The sequence below is a fragment of the Camellia sinensis genome, chromosome 4 (assembly GCF_055761805.1).
Source record: "Camellia sinensis isolate YWXY chromosome 4, ASM5576180v1, whole genome shotgun sequence".
NCBI lineage: Eukaryota > Viridiplantae > Streptophyta > Magnoliopsida > Ericales > Theaceae > Camellia > Camellia sinensis.
In genome coordinates this window covers 174336820-174353389 of record NC_138964.1, presented here as the reverse complement: position 1 = coordinate 174353389, position 16570 = coordinate 174336820, and the positions used below count along the sequence as shown (strand labels likewise).

The window sequence follows — 16570 nt, the reverse complement described above, 5'->3', positions numbered from 1 at the left end:
CATTTTTGGACCAAAGCAGAAAATTTTCAGTACCCACAACCTTCAATTTCATTGATTTCAATACAGAGTTCTCCTGCTCTTGCATACAAATTGAAGTTGCTTTTTATTACAGTTATAAAGAAAACTTGAAAGTGCGAATAAAGCAATAAATTCAGGACATAGCTAAGTCAGGTGTTCTTGCGCCCCCTCCCAGAGCTGGTCGAAGCCTCTGATGCCAAAGTAGGCCCTTCCTATGCCTCTTCATTGAGCCAATCCAAGCACTCATCAGACAAAGTGCATTTGAAAGTGGGAGCAGGGGCCAAGAGCTCTCTAGTCCTCCATGCTATGGCATACCGGGCAAGCTGTGCGCCTCGAACTGGGAATGCAGCAGGATACTCTATCCCCTCTGGTGGGCAAGTCTGATCATGTCCGAATTGGCGCTAAAACCGGAACGGAAAATAGAAGATACAGTGTGTCATGCCAATCAATTGAATCCCAGGTTGACGGGTCATGTTGTAACTCATCGCCGGCAAATTGAGCCAAGGACAGCGCCAAGCGATGCGGTTTGCAAACAAATTGCACATCCAGCTATACCACCACCCCTTATCAAGAGCATCGACCAGGCGTTGTCAGAAAAAGTAGTCGCGAGCTGAGTATACGGGACAAGACTCCACAATCTATAATTGTCCATCAACCACACCTGGGGAGGGATTGAAAAATGAGAGAATAAAGAATAGAGAGATGTACGATGAGAGAAAAGAAAGAAAAGGGTTTTGTGAGAAAAATCGAGTCTGAGAGCCGAGTGACGTGAGCAATACATGTGTGAGATTGGGTGGGAAACATTACCTGCAATAGTAGTGGGCTCCCCGCAAGCCTAGCCGTCTCTCGGCGGTGAAAAGCGTCTAAGCCCATCAATGTCTCAGCCAATGTCATAGCGATGCAGCTCTTGCCCTCCTTCAAACCTTGGGCAACCTCGATTAACCGGACACCGGATCCTCCGGAACCTGAGGCAAGTAAGAAATGAGATAGCAAGAATAGGCAAAGCATGTGTTGCCGATAGCCCTGCCAATGATGGTCGCCGCGGTCACCAGCATCAAAAAATCGACAAACCAAGCTCGGGATGTCCAACTCTCCGTCATGAATCAATGATCGAGCATCATGCAAAGTGAGGCCGCACATTTGTCCTAAGGCTTGGACATGGCCGAATCGGAAGTGAGGCAAGATTTCCTCGTTGCGTTTGGACTCCATCAAAACTTGGAAATCCTCAAAAGTAGGACACATCTCTTGCCCGCTAAAGCTAAAGACGTGTGTTACCGGATTCCAAAACCTCGCCGCGGCATACAAGAAAGGAAGATGCAGCGGAGTACGGCCCAGCGTGAATAGTGCGTTCAAGCCGAAGCCCCGAAAGTTTAAATTTTCCGAGCCGTCTAGAGAAGCGATCCAAACTGTAAGATTTTGGGTGAAGAACGCCTCAATTTTGATGCAAAACTAAGATGAAATGAGAGAGCCACGAGGCTGGAGCTTTTAAAGAGGATAAGGCACTGTTCGGGGGACACGTGTCGAAAAATTGGTGGCTGCCAAGCTAGGTGGTCGGCCGGCCACCTTTTCTGGTAGGCCGACCACCCCTCTCCCCTCCAATGCAAAAAACTGGTCGGCCAGCTCCCCTAGATGGTCGGCCATAGAGAGGAAGGTGGCTTTGGTCTTGTTCTAGCTTCTAGAAGAAAGTTCCTAGCATTTCCATGCATTGGGAGTGAAGGGGCGAGTTTTCCTCGGTTTTGGATGCATTCCGTCATCCAGATCGTCCGAAATGCATTTGTTTATCGAGTTGTTGTTAAATCCTGCTTATCGAGTTGTTATTTTGCTTATTGAGTTGTTGTTTTGTTTATCGAGTTGTTTAGCTTATCAAGTTATTAAGTTTTGTCGAGGCGTTGAGTCTTGTATATCGAGTTGTTACTCTTTGTTTAATCAACATTGTTGTGTTTCTCTTATCGAGTTGTAAACTTGCTAAGGTTCTGTTCTTCTTAGTAAGTTTAAGTTGCTTTGTTTGTTGCGTCGGTTCACTACCTGACTTGGCAATTTTTAAGTGCACAATTCCATTCAATCTCATTTTGTGCAAAATGATGCGATGCGATGCAAGAACATAAAATGTAACACTTTTTGAACAAAAGTTGTTTCATTCCATCATGCTTCCTTTGTTACAACATTTTACAACAAGGGTACAAGTTTTACAGAAAATAAAACTACCTAATAAATGTACAATGTGATACAACTACTAGTAAAAAAGGCAAATAAAGTAGGGAACAGCTGCATCAATGCTATCAAGCACGGGAGTAAGAGGCTCTCTTTGTCCTCTTCTGTGGAATAGCCTCAGCACCATCATCGTCGTCTGAGTCAGAGCTGTCATCCTTGGGATCCTCCTCGGCCTCATCTCCACTGCCGGAACCGGAACCGGAACCACCCTCTCTGTCAGCAGATGTCTCTGTCTGGGGATGCGCAGGCTCCTCCTCCTTGTTGGACCCCTCCTCTATGACATGCGCTCTGCGTCCGGCTCATCTGCGAGACGACTCCCCTCTCCCAGCTCCTTAGGAAGGCCCAGATGGCCCGGCTTGTGATCCGGTATGTAGCGGAGGCATCTGAAAAGAAAGAATGCAATACATCAGCCAAAGTATGTATATCAAATGCAGATGCAAGAAAACCACATGAAGTGGGTGCAGGCAGATACACTGCGTGAATGTGGTGAATGTCAGATGTGCTCTACACATACAATTAATCAATGTAGTAAGATGTACAAGTTCAACATGCCATCAGAAGTATGATAAATGCAAGAAAATTAAAGAGTACCTGAAAACCAAGGATGGACAGCTGTGCCTTTCTCCGCAAGACCATGCCCTCGAGCGAGGCCACCAATCCGAGCATCTCGTTCATATACTCTCTAGGTGGCTGCAAATACAAGCTCAGATCATCAGTGACTGAATGAATGCCTAAGTATCTGGGTGATAAATGAAAAGCAGTGGAGCATACCGGTGGTGAGTCAGGGTCACTGACGTATCGGTGATCAGGCATAGGAGGCTCTATCGGAATCAGGTAGGAAGTCCCGTATCGCCATCCCGTCAACTCAGTAGGGATATCTGGCTATCCAGGGTGATGATAAGTCGGAGAAATCGGGGGGACCAACCCAGTCCCACCTCTCGACGTACTAGCTCTGCTAGTGGAAGGAGCACCTGCAGCCCGAGCTCGACTCGAAGATGGTATGTCAGCGGACCTCCTCGTAGGGGTATGAACGCCTGTCAATGGGGGCATCAAGTATGTGTGACGGTAGGTCACGTACTCCCCCTCCTCCAAATGTAGCAATACATCAGTACCCAGCATGGCACTAGTAACCTCCTGGGAAGTGAGCCTCCCGATAGTCCGCATGTCGACCGGAGGTACTGAGGGGACGTCCTGATTAGGGTAGCCCATCGTCTGGCGCATGAAGCGTTCCCCCAGGAACCAGGCCCTACCAACCGGCCCCTCAAACAGGATCCTATACCGAGAGGCAGCCCATCCTCCGGTAAGCTGAAATCGGAGATCTCCGCCTAAAGGCACCTAGGGCTGCTAGGTGATCTGCAGATAACCAATGCATAAGCCGATCAGAAATCGTAGATGTGCAAAATAAATCAAAGATGAAAACATGGAGGACGGAGAGTTCTGAATTACCTCTGTCGGCCGTACTGTGTCAAAAAACTACAGTAGGTAGGGGAGAGTCTCCCGGGCCCGCGGTCGGTACTGGCCCTCGAAAACGAGCGAGTTGGGGGTCATGAGGGGCGCCTCCACCTCGAGCTCTGGGGCTAGCGTCGGGAAGTACGCAAAAACCCATAACTGTGGAAAACAGGACAAAAGCCATCAGAATACAGAATACTGAGTGCAGAATCCAAATACAGAATGCTGAATATGAGTACAGAATGTAAAGTGTGCCGTGCGTGCAATGTACAGATAATGAAAAGCAGAAATGTAAGTCAAGAGGGCAGAAGGTACCTCCCAGGCTCTCCAGTAGCCGCCAACAATGTTTCCCTATCCGCGGGAGGTCGCGCTCATGTAGCAATAGAGGGTAGCCAAGCCGGCGCCACCCCAGTCATACTGACTGACCTGTGAGAGGTCTACCAAGGCACTCAGCAAATATAGCCCAACGGTGTTCCCCCTATCGGCGAACAGAGTGGTCCCGAAGAGGAACATCAAAAACCCTCGGGTGTAGTGTGCTATCTCCTCGGGAGTCTCGGGCTCCCTCTGTCTGATATATGAAGAAAACCAGGTGTACCGGACTTGGCCCGAGGATCGGTCGACCGGTGGGCGAGCTCTCAATAGATAAATCTAGGCGGCCTCCATTCGCCCATGTCCTCATCATAAGGGATCGCCCAGCCTCCCACGTCGAGGCCTGTTAATACAGCAAAGTCGAATGGGGTCATAGTCATATCCCTGGCAGATGAGAAATGAAATGAGTTGGTGGTGTCCCACCACCTCTCCACAAGGGCGCCCATCAACGTCCTGCTGGCGGGATAGCGAGATATCCCAGTACAGAAAGGCCCGAACCCTTCTTGATTGACCCAATCACGGACGGCCTCTGGGAGCTCTGCATACCACTCCCTCGCAGCAATGGAGTCGTATCCCCGTGTAACACAGGAGGACACATGCATTCACAATGAACACATGTCTTCAGTTTCAGAATGAAATGAATAAGCTGCGTGCAAATGAAATGTATAAGCTGTGTGCAAATCAAATCAAATACAATGCTGTGAACTGCGTGTTTAGTATGGGCTGTGTGTTCAGATTTCAGAAATAGTGTGTGCTGCGTGCGTGTTCACCATCAAATATGAGCTGCGTGTTCAGAAATTCAAAGTTTGGGCTGCGTGTTCAACTTTCAACAAATTTGGGCTGTGTGTTCAGATTTCAAAAATAGTGTGTGCTGCGTGTTCACCATCAAATATGAGCTGTGTGTTCAGAAATTCAAAGTTTGGGCTGCGCGTTCAACTTTCAACAAATTTGGGTTGTGTGTTCAGATTTCAGAAATAGTGTGTGCTGCGTGTTCACCATCAAATATGAGCTGCGTGTTCAGAAATTCAAAGTTTGGGTTGCGTGTTCAACTTTCAACAAATTTGGGCTGTGTGTTCAGATTTCAGAAATAGTGTGTGCTGCGTGTTCACTATCAAATATGAGCTGCGTGTTCAGAAATTCAAAGTTTGGGCTGCGTGTTCAACTTTTATCAAATATGAGCTGCGTGTTCAGAAATTTGAAGTTTGGGCTGTGTGTTCAACTTTCAACAAATGTGTGCTGCGTGTTCACAAACAAAGTTTGGGCTGTGTGTTCAGATTTCAGAAATAGTGTGTGCTGCATGTTCACAATCAAGATATGGGCTACGTGTTCAGAATTGAAATATGCGCTGCGTGTTCAGATTTTAGAGATAGTGTGTGCTATGTGTTCACCATCAAATATGAGTTGCGTGTTTAGAAATTCAAGTGATTGAGCTGTGTGTTCAAGATACAAACAGAGTACTGTGTTATAGACTAAGCATTCAGAACAAGCTGTGTACTAGAATGAGCAGAAGTATGGCATGCGAATGTGTTCAGAGCGAGCAAATAAGCATGCGTAGCATAAAATGCATGGACGATGTAGAATTAAGGCAAGAAATGTAAAAAGGTGAAGTACATACCTCCCGTGCCTGATAGGAGAGATGGGACTCTGGCTCCCGCAATAGCAAATCCACGGAGGCTCGATTGTCGAAGTCCGTAAAATGATAGAAAACTGCCCGTAGGAGGATGTGTGTCAAGGGGTCGTACCTCTCGGGAATAAAGAGGCGAATACTCGGCGACAGAGACATGACATCTGGATCACCTCCGGCACCTGAAGAACCTCCGTCATGGGGAAAATGACCCACCATTTCAAGATATCTGCAAAAATGAGCAAAAATGAGCAAAATGAGCCAAAATTGGAAAAAGTCAACAAAAGTCAACTCTCGGGAAATGAAAAAGTCAACAAAAGTCAACTCCTGAGAAAATCTTCCAAATGTTGAGACCAACTTACCTCAAGTGGTGAAAATGAGAAGAGAAGCTCCGAAATCAAAATTTAATCGGTTCAAAGTGAAGAGAACTGAAAGTTTTTGCGAAACAACTTGGCGTGGGGCGTTGGAAAACGCGTATAGAGCGCAGATCTGAGAAAGAGAATGGTCTAGAAAGGAGGAGGAGGTGTTTTCGGATCTGAAGTTGTGAGCAAGAAGTGTTTGGCTTTGTATATTTAAAGACATGAGTGTGAAAAGTCAAAATTGCCCCGGATTTGGGCTAGGTGGTCGGCCGGCCACCTTTTCTGGTAGGCCGACCACCCCCTGCAGTCAAACCTAGTCGGTGGCCTCTAATAGCCACCAAACCTGGTCGGTGGTCTTCCCAAGGTGGTCTCCAAGGTCTCTGCAAATTTTGGTGGTGATCGGAGTCCCCGACACCCGAGAAAGTACAAGAAAAGTGCACTTTTTGTCGCGAAATCCCTCCGCAAGAACTTCAACTCCAACTTTCGATGCGTGTTTCATCGTCACTCGTCAAGAGCAAAATGTATTCTTTTGAGCACGTTGTGACCCTTCCGAGAGGTAAACCGAAGGTCGCGATTGAGTCGCACTTGTCAAAACTTGCATTACTTTGCTCGTTATTTCGTGTCAAACATGCATTCGAGTTTGCACTTATCCTGCGTTGTTATGCACGTCACTTACATTCTCATGCATACCACTTGCATTGTTGTGCACGTTTCATGGGTATTGTCATACCCTCACGCTTAGCTTGCATTGACACGCGCGTGTCTCTCGCATTGCGATGCACTCTCCTATCGGCACCCTGTTTGTCTACGTTCGATATAGCATTGAACATGTGTTGCTAACTATGTTGTGCTTGTTAAGTTTCTCTCTTTTGCATGCACGATATTGTATGTACGGTTCATTTGAAGCTGGTGCAACCAGACGAATCGCGCAGGTATTGTATCTTCTCCGTGTGAGACGTGGCGAGAATTGAATAATTCTCCGCATCCTTAAACTGTATGAAATGTAGTTGTTGCTTTGCATTCCTGCTTAAAACTGTTGCTTGTGCGCTTCATTACAGCTTGCTGCTTTGCATGATCATGAGTTACGTCCGGCTTTGTGCATATCATTTTGCATCTTGCCCCCTGCCTGCGGGCATGCCTGCTGGAACATCTTCGTTGTCTTGCCTGTTTGTCTAAGTCTTCGGCTTTGTCAAAAATGGGTCGTCTCTGGGCTTTGACATTCACTCCCGTCAATTACGACTTTCGAGTTCTGTCAAAGAAGGGCAACTGTAGACACCCCATTTTTGACCGACCTTAAGACTCAGACGTCACTGATTGAGCACTCAGTGATGTTGCATATTGTGCTCGTTCTGAGGTTACGGAGTCTCGGCTGCGAGCCTTGCCTCCGAACTTCGGGGCTCTTTTGTGCTTTGCCTCGGTTTGCGAACCGGGTCCTGTTTTCTCTATTTTCTCTTCCTGAAAGGAGGGAGAGGTCTCGTAGACCATCTCTCAGTGCCCGTAGGCTACATTTCGTGCTTGCAGGCCATTTTTCCCGTTTGGAGCCTAGTTTTCAATTTTCGGAGCCGTCGGCCGTGTGCCTCGGTTCGGGACCGTTTAACTACTTCCGTTTGCTCCAGTTTTTGGCACACCCCTTATTTTCTCCCTTTAGAGGGACAGTGTGGCCCGGGAGACCACCTTCGTGGTCATACGCCACTTTCGGTACCTAACAGCCTGTTTTTGGGGCCCCAAACTGCGCGTTTTGGCCCCCCGAACCTTCATTTTACATCCGTCTTGGCCTATTTTTGGTAGGGACCCTATTTTCATTGTTAGGGAGGTGGTAGTATGGTGGGAGGCCACCTTTTTCCCTGAAAAACTAGTTTTCTCTTTTTCTCTCTCCAAAAGTCGGTTTTTTTGACAGAAAGCAGGTTTTTCTTACTTTTGAGCCACAATTTCTGGCTTTTCATACCACCATTGTGTTGTGCTCATCTGGAAGGCCACCAATATGGGTAGGCTGACTAGTAATTCTTCTTGACCCTTTTAAACCTTGCTAAAAAGTTGGTTTTTCTCTCTCTTGGGTCACATTTTCTGATTTTTCACCATATAGCTGTGTTGCACTCATCTGGGAGGCCACCTTTTTGGGGTGGCCAGCTAGAAATTCTTCTTGAACCTTTTGACCCCTGGTCGGCCGACCAGGGGGAGTAGCCGACCGACCACTTGAACTAGCCGGCCTGCTTCTTGCTTTTTGCCCTCTCTGAATGCATCACAGCTATGCCAACTGTGAGACAATTGGACCATTCTCCATACACGTGTATGGAGGATATGTGAAGCCCTTTTGGGGTATTTTAGAGCCTGTCCTCTATAAAGGGGAGGCTGATCTTTTATGGCAAGGGTTGAACAACTTTTGAAGGCTTACAACTCTCTTTCTCTCTATATCTCTACACTTGAGCCTCCAAACCCTAGTTTTCTTGGACCATTTGCACTACAATCCTTAGCCCCACACCTCCTCCATCCATCCCAGCACTTTGGGACTGATTTGCAAGGGTTGAAGGTTCACCAACTTGATCCAAAAGCTCCAGCTTTGCTGCTCTTCAAGGGTAAGCACCTATTTCCCTTAAACTTGCATTTTTTTGCTCCATTGATTAGCCTTACTTTCAAGTATTTTTGGACTTTCTCATAAACTAAAAAGTGTCATATTTTGAGCTCCTCTTGAATATTGATTAAGGACACTTTTCTGTTTGAGGTCTCCTACACCCTTGTATGCTTTATCCCTCTTTGTAGGCTTATTTTGTATCATATCTTAGCCCTACTTGTGAGCATTTTTGAGATTTTTAATAAACTTGAAAAAGTTTCCTTTTGAGCTTATAAACATTTTTTTTTAAGATACTTTCTCTGTTTGGGGTCATCTACCCCCTTTCATGCCTTATTTCCTCATGTTTTGAGCTGTGCATGTGAGCACTTGCATTGGCCTTGATTTGGCCTTTTAGCCATTGAAATCAAGTGGATTTTCAGTGGCTTAGATTTACATTTGAGCTTCAAAATCATAGAGGGGTGACCCTCTCACCCCTCATTCTCTTTACTAGCTTTGTTAGCCTCCCAAAGGGACCCTCACTTGCATGTTGTGAAGTCACTTTTTAGGGTCAATTTGGTGAGTTTCAAGGCCTGCCTTAGCTTTGTCCAGAGCCTTTTTGGTCTTATTTTGTGTCCGTAATGCATGTGTAGAACAATCCCATTCAAGGCCTTTCAAAGGGGCCTTTCATTGCATCATTCATTGACCCATTTCAGGGCCTTTTTGGTGAGTTTTAGGGCTGTCATAACTTATTTCCAGAGGTGGTTTTGCCCTTTTGTTTGTCTACCATATATGTATAGAACAACCCCTTGCATGGCTTTCCAAAGGGGCTCATCATTTTTGCATGTGTTGACTGAGTTTCAGTGGTTATTTGGGCATATTTTGGCATGAAATACTTCTGTTTTTGGCTGGTTGGGTGAGCCCTCATATGCTTCATATAGTTGTAGAACAACTCATGGTTCACTAGTTTTCTTTGCATGCTTTATAGGCCATTGATTCTAGCATATTTTGGCTATGCCTTAAACTGATAATGTGCTTATTTTGGACTGCTCTAGCTCTGTTTTTGGGTCTTGTGGTTGAATGATGTTAGTTTTTCATGCTTGTAGTTCAAGGTCCATGCCTAGCTTTGAGTTTTGAGATCCATTCCATGCATATACTGAGGTATTTTCATGCCTTGGGATCATTTTTCATCACATTTCAGAGCTTGTTTGAATGCCATGTTGCCATGTTTTCATCTCTTTAAATGCGTTTGAGAGTCGGGCTTGTATGCCCCATTTACCGACCATTGAATGAGCTCCATTCCGTTGCATTCCGAGCCATCATTTTAGGCCAATTTTCCACTGTTCCAGACCTGCCTAGGGTCTGTTTAGGGTTGGTTTTGCCTTTGGTGCATTGCTTTGGATACCTCTAGAGTAACGCACTTCACTAGTTTCGGTACCCGGGCCCCCTAGCTTGCATTGTGTGCCATGTTTGCATGTTTCGGGACCATTTTATATCATGTTTCAGAGCTAGAATTTGTGTGTTTGTATGCCATATTGCATCCTTTTCCATGCTTTGGTAGAGTGACATTCGATGCCTTAGGATCGATCCCTTGCATCGTGCATGTTTGCATGTGTTTCGGTTGTCTCATTTCCATCATATGGCCACTGATGTAAGTGTGGCTGAGGTTCACTCATGTTGGTGTAAGTCCATCGTGCATTGTGTATGCCATTTCGGTCCATAGCATTGTGTATGCTGAGTTGCATGTTAGAGCATCGTGTATGCCATGTTACATCACGCATTGTGTATGCCATTTCATAGCATTGCGTATGCTAGGTTGTATGTTAGTCGCATTGTGTATGCCATCTTATTTGCATTGTGTTTGGGATAGGAGTTAGCCCAAGCACGGGAAACGAGGGACGTTTCGTACTCCGAGTGACGGAACGTGTCTCAATTCCCGGTCGCCGACACTCCGGATTACCCATGATGGAGTTTAGGTCTTGCTGTGTTTTCATCTGCATTTATATCACATCAAGTCGTGCAATTCGACTCCTTGGCCATCATGCATCGAGATGCGTGATTGGTGGCACGAGGATCGAGGACTACACTCCTTGAAGAGTAGTCCTGCATATATATGTGGAAATACTTTGCTGTGCTCCTTTCTTGCTCTCTGTTGCAGCAAATCAGAAATCAACAGCCTTCCAGAGCCTGGCATAGCATTCCGGGATTAATTGCAAACAGAGGCGAATCGGGACATCGCAATGGATTTCCGCGCCAGGCAACTCAAGCATGCATCTTTCATCATTCGGAACAGAGCTGAGGCGGTCCATAAGCTTGCATGCTAATTTACTTGCTTTCCTAGTTAAATTGTTAATTAATTAGGGTTTTTCGGACTATAATTATTATTCGAACTATATTATTTATTCGGACCCTCCAAGTGAGGGCACAATTGTAATAAGTGTGCGTGCATGTGATGTATGTCTTCCAACCCCACGTCTTTCTCCCTTTTATTTACCTGCTTATGATGGTTAGATTAGGGCATGTTTCAATTAGCATACTTATGCTTGCATGTTTGCATCATTCATTTGTATTGCATGCACCGGGCTGGGCGCATCATACTAACTGCATTTGTATTTCAATTCCAAATTGAATACTTGTTAGCTGTAGCATTTCACATGTCATTTTAGAATAGCTTAGCCTATTGTAGTTGCATTTTTGCATGTGTTGCATTAGGCATTTCTGTGTAGTTAGGATCATGCATGAATTTCTAACATAGCATTGTTTTGGCTTGGAGTACTCGGTACGTACTTATGCTTTAGCATCCTTGCATGCGTGTGAGTGACTGCCATGATAGCATGCTTACCATGAGGCTATTTGCTTATGTGATATACCTGCCTGAATGTCTGTGGGTGAAGGTTGGGTTATTTGGATTGGAACAATTCATCGACTGTGAGTTTTAAGCCCACTTGAGAGTGGCAAATCATCTTGTTTTCTAAGCCCACCCGAGGGTGGCAAAACCTGCATTTTAAGCCTACTTGCGAGTAGCAAATCATTTTCAAAACAAACTTGAGATGTGTTGTTCCAATTCAGGCGATCCCGTCTATATTTGTATGCTGTGCACATCACATAGTAAATCTAGGCTAATAACCGGAATAAGAACGCATAATATTTTCAAAACTAAATATCATGGTTAGTAGACGCCGATCTTTGATTGGGCGAGCGGGGGTGCTCACGAAGTGACCTTCCCCAATCGTACCCAAGTTCTTGAGCCGAGGCAACTTTGGTGATGACGGACACGTGGCCTTAGGCAACGAGTCAGGGTTTTCTAAATTCCCCCAAAATAAATATTTAGGTGGCGACTCTGTATCTAGCAAAGCAGTCCATGTTTGGCACTTCTTTCAAAAAATCTGTTTTAAAAAACGATTTGCCGGATTTGGACTCTTTGATGATTCGTCGGTCTTGCATTGCACTCTGTGAGATTAGATACAGGACCGTGACAATTGAGTCCGAACTGTAGTGAGGCCCAAGGGCGCGTCTACAGTACCGTGACTTTGAGTCCTGAACTGTGGTGAACCCAAATGAACAGAACGGGACTCGTCCTCTCGGGACGTTCGGGGATGTCTACACCCTGATGGGTCTAAGGTACGCAATTTATACTCAGAACAGTGAGTTTAGCAATTGATTATCTTTGAGAAATATACTGACTTGATCGTCGGAGTGTCCCCGAGTGGACGAACTACCGTCGGAATCTTCTGTTTCAGTTGCAAGTCAGGCAGGTGTCATCTATTCTGCCAGTACTCTTTAGCTGAATACTAAGTTGGCAGTGTGATTGGAAATTCACCCACACACCAAGTAATTCAACAACCATCCTCTTCCTGATACAACCTTTTGATCATTCATGAGTGAAGAGTAGGCAAAGTACTCCTCATTCTCAGTAGTAACATAGGAAAAATTGTAATTGAAATTTGAATTCCCATCAGTCTTTGTAAACTCACAGTCTTTGTCACCCAAGAGAGCTCCACTAGTCTAATAAATCACCCCTCGCCTCTTGATGATCAACTGGCGTGTATGGGGATCCCAATCCATGGTGAAAGCCCCAGAAGTTAACTTAAATGCATCTACATGCAGCTTTTAAGTCTGCGTAGGTGTTCTGCTCTTCTTGGCTTGCCAGTGGACATGCCCTGAATAATCATGCATCTGATCTAGATCAGCGGCGTTGCCATGGGAGTAGAGCACGGTAGACGCCACCGCCGGGTTCTTCATACACACCGCCACAATCTCAGTACCCCTCTTGATGGCCAGCTTCAAAACGTCGGCGTTTTTCCCTCTTGGAGACGTCGGTGATCCTCATTTTGCCGGTGGATTCGTCCACCATCACCGTGTATGACGGCGGATTCGGCGAAAAGAACTCGAACTTCGCTGCCATCGACGTCGTCACCACCCTCATCTCCGATCAATATACATATATTGGAAGGACTGACCCATCCGTAGCAACAACAGCTAAAACAAAATTGTTCTTAATTCTCAAATCTCTCATAAACCACACAATGATTTTTGAATTACTATCCATAATTTGAGAATTTAGATCTACAAGAAGAATTAAAGAATCCTCTCATAATTGTTCAGCTACCAATCTCAACTAACTGATGTTTCTTAAAAAAACAAAAAAGTTTAAAAGTATTGGAAAAATTCTATGGCAGACATTAGGATAGCTACACTACATACATGAGCACATATGCAGTTGTGTGTATAGTATTGAGAACAATCAAACCCATCTCTCTCTCTCTAGAAAATATTCCCTACACCTTTTGACCCCACTCTAGCACCTCCTCTTTTCTTTTATCATTGCGTGTCTCCCCTTTCAAGATGAAACCTCCACTTCCTTTTTTTATTTTTTTTTATATATTCCTTATATTCCTTCACGAGAGAGGGAGAGTGGTTTGGTTTCTTTTTTTTTTTTGATTTGTTTTTGGGTCATCACAAGTCCGGCCATGTCGGGCCTTGCGGGCTCTCACTAAAATTCATGCAGGGCCAGCTCACGAGCAAAAAAATTAAGCTCAGGCCCAGGGGTATTCAGGCCTTAGGCAAGCTGGGCCGATGAGACTAGGACTAGGCCTGGCCTGATCAATTTTTTTTTTGTTTTTTAATTTTTTTCTACAAAAATTTTATCATTTTTCACAAAAAAAAAAAAAAATTAGGCCTCGGGTGGGCCTTAGGCCTGGCATTGAGTGGGTCTTAAGTAAACCGATGGGCTGGGCCAGGTGAGTAGGGCCCACAGGTCGAACCTGGCTTCAAAAATGAAGGCCCAAGCCCAGGACCAAGGGCTCGGGTTGAGCCCATCCCGGGGCGCAGGCCATTTTTACACTCCTACAACCAAACATATTTATTTCAATAGCCAATCAAAAAATATATATATACTAACATATAACCCGTGCTATGTATGCAATGAAATCTATTATTTTAAAATAAAATGCATACTATTTACATTTAATTTTTCTTTTTTTTTTTGCTCATAAATAAAAAATAAATAAATTTAAATTTATGGATCGTGCTTTAATTAGTTTTCTCTTTCCACCCAAACAAATTGTTAATCAATATAAGTTTTTAAATTTAATAATCAACAATTTAGTTCAATAATTTTCTCTTTCACAACCCAAAAATGAAAAACAAAAAAATTATTTGAAATTTATGAAAACTAAAAGAAATATAAAATTTTAAGTATTTCATTTATTTTTGGGGATTTTTTTTTAAGGTCCCTGATATTAAGATTTTATAACATAAAGGACACCCAATATTTTCATAATGTCTAAGGTCCCTCTACATTGATACAGAGAAAATTTGACCCAAAAGATTTCTCTGGACTTCCTATCTGGACTTCCTAGAGAATTTCTCTAGACCTCCTAGAGATGATTTTCTCTCCAAAGAAATTATTTCTCTAGACTTCCCCGAGAGTTTCTTTGTGTTTTTGACTAATTTTCTCTAGTTTGCTCAAAATTTTCTCTGTGTTTTTTATCAAACCAGACTGTAAGCCATTTAGGCAACAACAAACCAAAGAAAATTGAACAACCGGAGGATTAAAAACAATGATGGTCGCTCGAGCATAACTTCTGTCGTTCGAGCGGTCTGTAAAAGTACTGGTTACAAGAAATTCTCGCTCGACGGTCGCTCGAGCCGAAGGTTGGGAAAAATGGTCGTCGCTCGAGCGCCACTTTGGTCGCTCGAGCAGCCTGTAAAATTTTATAAAACTTTTGAGAGCTCGATTTTCACGCTCGGGAGAGGCTTTTCTCGCTCGAGCGGATAGCACGAATTCTGGAATTTCCAGAACTGTGTTTGATCTTCAAGGTTGATATTCAAAGCCTCAAAACTTGTAATCATTATATAACATGAAAATACTTCCAATTTGAAACCATTTATTCAAAATCATGGTAAATTCTCAACCAAAACTTCAACTTCAAGTTATAAAACAAGTTTAACTCAAATTAAGTGTACATTTCTTCAAAACATATTCAAAACATAATCAAGTGAAATGAGAAGTATGAAAACATGATGGATTCTCCAAATTGAGGTATAATTGAACCATGCATGTAGGAATTTCATGAATTCTAACTCAAATTATGCATGCATGTAGATATTTAACTCTTAGCTTCCAAATTCAAGGTGATTGAAGCTCTTATTTAGCAATTTCATACAAAAGAACTCAGAACCTTGATGAATACAACTTCTACATGACTTGATTCTAAGAATTTAGGATGAATTTCATACCTAATGTGTGAATTCAAGTGTATTATGGCTCCAATCTTCAAATCTTCCTCAAGTTCTCTACAAGACTCCTTGTTCTCTCTCTATATGTTGAACTCTCCTCCCTTCTCTCTTAATTCTCAGCCGAGAGTTGTAAAAATGAGCCTATAAGCTTAATTAGAGCCCTATATAAGGTGTAATTAAGTTAGCCCAGTTAAATATGTTTAAGGTTAATTAACTAGACTTACTTCTAACTAATTCAATCAATTTATTCTAATTATTTTGATCCAAATCAAATTTTCAATTAAGTTACCATAAAATTCTAAATATTCTAATTAGCTTATTGGGTTAGACAATTTTAGTTTCTGAAGTCGTTTAGGTTCTCAATTTCTGACTCTAAGTTGTCAATTTTAACAGATATTCCATATGACAACAGATAATTATAGAATTAAATATGTAGTCACACAATTAAGCACATAATCATGCAATTAAACTCATTAAAATAACATAATATACTAGTTCGGAGGTCAGGGTCGTCACAAAATTTGTCAAATTTAGAGAAAATTTGATCTAGAAAAAATTGCCAAATCTATAGAAAAATGGCCAAATCCAGAGAAATTCAACACTGTCAACACAAAATTTCTCTGCCTTGTAGGAAACATTGTATTCAACACTGTCAACGCAAACAGTATGTGCATATATATATATATATATATACATTTATCAACAATGAGGATATAGAACTAACTAATTTTCCTTTTGAACCTGAAGACGTTGTAGATTCTGTGGATTGTAAGACATTTTCCCTGGACTTTATGCTGGGCAATTAGGATGTGATTCTTCTATTTCAGTGCTTAATTTGCCTCAATTTTGCCAGTTTATAATGCCAAGAACAACCTATATCCTCTTCACTAGTAGTTTGGCTAGGTGTGATTGCAACATCAGATAAGACTTCATTTTTGTTACTTTCTTCACTCTTTTTTACATTAGTCTCCTACTTAAGAAGTATCGTTGAAGATTGCATCTCACGGTTACCGACATTTGCTTCTTTTGGTGAATATGTGAATGTCTCATATTTAATATGAGACAAATCACCTGCTGAACCATTCACACTGCTGTTCCCAATAGTAAGTTCCTCAGTCTTGCTGTTGGAACTTACCACCGAATCAGAGTTACAACTTGACAAAATACTTCAATGGACATAGCATTTCCTAATAGGTTGGTTTCAGGCAATAGATCGAAATCACTTCGTATCTATCTCTTCGTATCTTCTTCACC

At 43.3% G+C, this 16570-nt stretch overlaps 1 protein-coding gene and 1 long non-coding RNA gene across 3 annotated transcripts in view; one reads left to right on the top strand and one right to left on the bottom strand.

Annotated features, from left to right (window-relative positions):
- The window catches only part of LOC114317409 (uncharacterized), a 113954-nt gene that overhangs the window by 82355 nt on the left and 15029 nt on the right, over positions 1 to 16570 (top strand). The gene's annotated exons all lie outside the window — the stretch shown is intronic.
- Positions 2139 to 13366, bottom strand: LOC114317364 (uncharacterized). Of its 2 annotated transcripts, none has more exons than XR_014327921.1 (6): positions 12550 to 13366; positions 5663 to 5900; positions 3994 to 4693; positions 3001 to 3837; positions 2821 to 2919; positions 2139 to 2612 (listed from the first exon to the last, which is right to left on the bottom strand). It is a non-coding gene; the product is annotated as an uncharacterized LOC114317364 (long non-coding RNA). The 2 variants fall into 2 exon arrangements; XR_014327920.1 differs by lacking the exon at positions 12550 to 13366 and adding an exon at positions 6034 to 11057.